The sequence below is a fragment of the Cupressus sempervirens genome, chromosome 6 (genome assembly GCF_028749045.1).
Source record: "Cupressus sempervirens isolate cs-2001-9-10 chromosome 6, ASM2874904v1, whole genome shotgun sequence".
NCBI lineage: Eukaryota > Viridiplantae > Streptophyta > Pinopsida > Cupressales > Cupressaceae > Cupressus > Cupressus sempervirens.
This window is the reverse complement of record NC_143123.1, coordinates 43,108,313-43,113,165: the sequence shown is the minus strand read 5'-3', so window position 1 is coordinate 43,113,165 and position 4,853 is coordinate 43,108,313. Positions and strand designations below refer to the sequence as shown.

Here is a 4,853-nt window from a genome sequence, read left to right as displayed (position 1 = left end):
TGATGAAGTTTTTAATATCAGAGCAACCTACCTCGATAACATGCAAATGGCCCTGTACAATCTTAAAATGGAAGCACTCATCTTTTAAGACCTTTTAGCGCCCATCCCATAGCAACTTCATGGACCATGGATGAACCCATGCTCAATGTGCTCTTTCTCCTATCTCTTTATGATTTTCCCAATTCTATCTGCACTCCCTCCAAGACCTTCGAAACTTCTTTTCTAGCCCTTCCCTGAGAAAGAATCGACTTGGTATTTGCAAATATTCTTTGCTCTCTTAAACAAATTAGAAAAATACGCAAGGAATGTGACACATTTTTATTATAAAGGTCAATAAAAGAATCAGTTTTACATGATCACATATACCACCTCCATACTTGAGTATATTGTCTTCAACCTTTCTCTTCACTTTTAAGATAATCTACTCAAAGAATTTGATCTAGTAGAATTCACTTATCTATCAGAATTATCAAAAACTAGACAACACTTTGATTTCTAAATGATTCAATAAGAAAAGGCAAAATAATTCTTCATACACTTTCTATCAAATGGACTCCTTAAAATATATATTAACTTTACATGTCATACTAAAATATTCATAAACTAATACAAACAATTTTATAATATAAATAATTTTTTATTGAATCAAATCAACTATCTATTAGCACTCCCAAGACTAAATATCTATTAAATTATTTAATTTCACACTTTATCCATCTTAATTTTAATGGACTCTTTCACAGTAAATATTAATGAAAAAACATTCTCACAATCAAAAGCAGAACCTCAAATTCACTATCTATATTAATCGTTTGGTAATCGATTGGATATATTTAACTAGCGTGCATAAGGTGTACTCAAAACCACTGCAGCACCAGCTCCTTTCTATAAATGGCTATGGTCTCCGAGTGAGAAATGAAAGATGGTAGACGATGGTGTGTAAAAATATTTTGCATTTCAGTGGCTTTTGGCAAGAGCACTGCAACACCATCAAACAACTGCTCATTTTTCATGGATTCAGCAACACAAGTTTGTCAATAGAGAAGCATGTTACTAAAGAAACACAACATCATATGCTTGAATACAAAAATATCAGAAAACCCTGCGATCAAGAAAGTAAATTGAAGACTAGTTTAAGCAGTCTGAAACGAACACAAAAACAGTTTGACATTGCGAATCCCAAAACTTATTTTTCACTTTTGCAGACATGCGCCACGTTGAAGGCATTGGCAGAAGGCAAGAACATTCATACCCATATTATCAAAACCGGATTAATTCATGAAGTTTTTGTAGTAAATCAACTTATTCACATGTATATAAAATGTGGTGTTTTAGAGGATGCACGTCATGTGTTTGACAGAATGCCTGAGCGAACTGTCGTATCATTTACAAACATGATTGCGGGATATTCTAAGAATGTGGACGCTGAAAAGGCCTTAAATCTTTTTCGCCAAATGCAATGCGAAGGTATTTATGGGAATTGCTTTACCTTCGTAAGCATCATCAAGGTGTGCACCAGCATTCGTGCTTTTCAAGTAGGGGAACAGTTCCATGCTCATTTCATCGAAGCAGGGCTTGATTCAGATGTAATTGTAGGCACTGCACTAGTTGATATGTACTCTAAACGTGGTAGGATTGAAGATGCACGATATATATTTGACAAAATGCCTAATCGAAATATACTATCGTGGACTGCAATGGTCATGGGATATGCGCAATATGGTTCTCTTGATGAAGCACTTAAACTTTTTAACCAAATTCCCGCACGAGACTTAGTGTTGTGGAATGCAATGATCGGCGGATTGGTTCAGAGTGAGAATAGCGACGAGGCATTGCGACTGTTCTATGAAATGCAGCGTTCTGGAACGAAAGCAGATAGGATTACTTTTTCCAGTGTTCTCCGAGGATGTGCCAACCTTGCAGTTCTATTACATGGTAGGCAGTTTCATGCTCATATTGTCAAGAGTGGATTTGAACTAGATGTTGTGGTTGGGAGTGCTCTCGTTGACATGTATGCTAAATGTGGGAGTGTAGAAAATGCGATGGAAGTGTTTAACAAAATGCCTAGACGAAATGTTGTCTCATGGAGTGCTATGATTTCAGCATGTGCCCAGCATGGGCACGGAGAGAACTCTCTTCGACTGTTTAAGAAAATGCAAGAGGCAGGCATTAAAGCCAACATAATTACCTTCGTTGGTTTGCTTTCTGCCTGCAGTCATGTTGGATTAGTGGACCAGGGTCGCCGCTACTTTGATTCTATGAATAAAGAGTATGGACTCATTCCGACAGTAGAGCACTATAGCTGCATGGTCGACCTTCTTGGACGTGCCGGATTCTTGGAAGAGGCAGAGGAAATTATCCATAGGATGCCAGTTGAGCCGGATGCAACTGTTTGGGGAGCCTTGTTGAGTGCCTGCAGAACTCATGGAAACATGCGACTTGGAAGGCATGCAGCGGAACAACTTCTGCGGTTGAAAGTACAAGATAGTGCAAGTTATGTGCTTCTATCGAATATCCATGCTTCCCTAGGATTGTGGAATGACGCAACAAATGTGAGAAAATTGATGAAAGATAGGGGATTGAAAAAGCAGCCTGGATGCAGTTGGATTGAAGTTAAGAATAGTATGCATGTATTTATTTCAGGTGATAATTCTCACCCTCAAAGGGATGAGATTTATGCAATGTTAGAGAGATTGGCTGGGCTGATGAAAGAGGAAGGATATGTGCCCAACACAAGGGTTGTGCTGCTCGATCTGGAAGAGTAATGGAGACGTTCTTTGAGATCACAATGAAAAGATGAAAATTGCTTCTTCTTTTTCGTCTTTTTTTATGGAGGGTTTAGACCTGCGAGGCAACCCAACAAGGCATAAAGCCTGCGAGCTACCAACTAGCAAAGGCCACCATAGCATTATTTTAGGAACCTCATACGGGCCCTCTTGTACTTGAAAACCTCTTCGGCTTAGAGCCAAGGACTGAGGGGCATCCACGCGGTCAAAATCACCCGGGGCACGATCCTGGCCTCATTCCTTCTGATGTCAGAGCCTTACACTCAGCAAGACTTGATCCCTGGTGGGCTCATTGGGAGCCACTCAACATCACTAGTAGACCAAGGGCCCATTGACAACAATTGCTTTTTTTATTATTGTACACCTTCAAGAATACCATCCAAATCTTGGAAGTCGTGCTGTTGCCACACTGCCGTCAAGTTCATTTGTACTATTGTTGAAACCGAAAATTATTTTAAAGGATGCTACCATTTTTCGACATTCCCATGATGAACAGTGATCTCGCAGGAACTATCGGTGATCGCTAAGAGACACATGTCAGACACAGGCTTCCAAATTTTTTTCTCGGACCATAGGCTATCTTTCAAATTTCTAGACAAGAGAATGCAAGTTCCAAATTGTATAAAGTTTCTCAGATGATGGGCTATGTTTTACATTTTGGACAAGAGAATAAGTTTTTGGCAGTTGCTGAGGCCAACATGCACTACATTTTGGACAAGAGAATGTAGCTCTGTCTGATTGTGAGGCCAACAAATGCATACACATTATACCAATGATTGATAAATGATACAGGACAATTAAAGCCTAGAGTATACAGGACCAGATCCGTTCTGTTATAACATTGGCCAGTGGACTGCAAATATCTTTGCACGATTTCACTTGATGGTCAAGATTTAAAAATAACTGATAGGGTATGCACAAATATATATGACTCAATTTAATTTTCAGTTTTAATAATAGATTGAGATACTCTCAATTAGCTATGCATTTCGCCATTCCTCTTATGGTATGGACTTGTCTTTTTATCAATTCACAGGGTAGTCAGAATCGAAGTTCTAAGCCATCAAAACCCTCCATCCAAGAGATAAAGTGTATGAAACCTTTGTGAATTGCATTGAAAAATGTTATTTAGTCAGTGATCCATAGAATGTTTATTAATCAACAATCCATAGAATTTCCTGAAGAATGTTAACTATAAGTTATTATGATGCTATCTTCCTTTTGTAAGTTGTATAAGGTTGTCAGGTTTTTGGTACATGTATGATATTAAGAGGAACCTTGCAGTATTATAGGAATGAGCAGTTTTTCCAGGGCACTTGTACACGATGATTAAACATGTATTCTCTTTCATTGATCACTATAATTTTCATAATGTCAGTGACAAAATATTCTGTATGTGAGATGGGTTTTTTGATATGATATTCAGTGACGAGGAAGTAGGATGTCTTGAACTTGTATTGATATATAAAAATTTAAAATGCTACATACTCTAAATTCAATTATAAACTTTTTTCCTTGCAAGGCACACCATCATGTTTCTTCTGTGGTGGTAGAAATTGAGAAATGCTACTACATTGGACCTATGGAACATGGTTCAGTTTGATTCAAGATTCAACAGAGATTTTTTTCCTGTTTTTTTTTATGCAGAGTCAGTACTAGCACACGCCTCATTTGCAAGTTCCTAATAATGGGGCTCCTATAACCTTTGGCCACATGAGCTACCCTTATTCATGCAAAAGTTGAATCTGGGGATTCAAACCTATGACCATTATCCATGTCTTTCAATGACATACATGTCTGGTCTACACCCTATTGGCGAGTAATGTTTGTTTGATAACTCTGCAGAGAATTACTAATGTATCTTTACGTTAGATTTATCTTAGAAAATTTTCTGTGCATTGTCATTGGAACAAGGATCAAATGTTATAACAAGGCTTAATAATCCTTCATACACTGCTTGCAGGTTGGAGATCTTTATTAGATAAAAAATAAATTGTCAGCATTATCCTATCATTGGTTCACATGTCACTCTCAATTTGTGGAAATTAATCATGCAATGTCTGACAG

At 37.7% G+C, this 4,853-nt stretch overlaps 1 pseudogene across 1 annotated transcript; it reads left to right on the top strand.

Annotated features, from left to right (window-relative positions):
* Positions 1-837: 837 nt before the first annotated feature.
* LOC149551026 (pentatricopeptide repeat-containing protein At2g13600 pseudogene) lies at positions 838-3,769 on the top strand (annotated as a pseudogene). Its single transcript, XR_016352654.1, has one exon. The product of XR_016352654.1 is annotated as a pentatricopeptide repeat-containing protein At2g13600 pseudogene (transcript).
* The last annotated feature ends 1,084 nt before the right edge of the window (positions 3,770-4,853 follow it).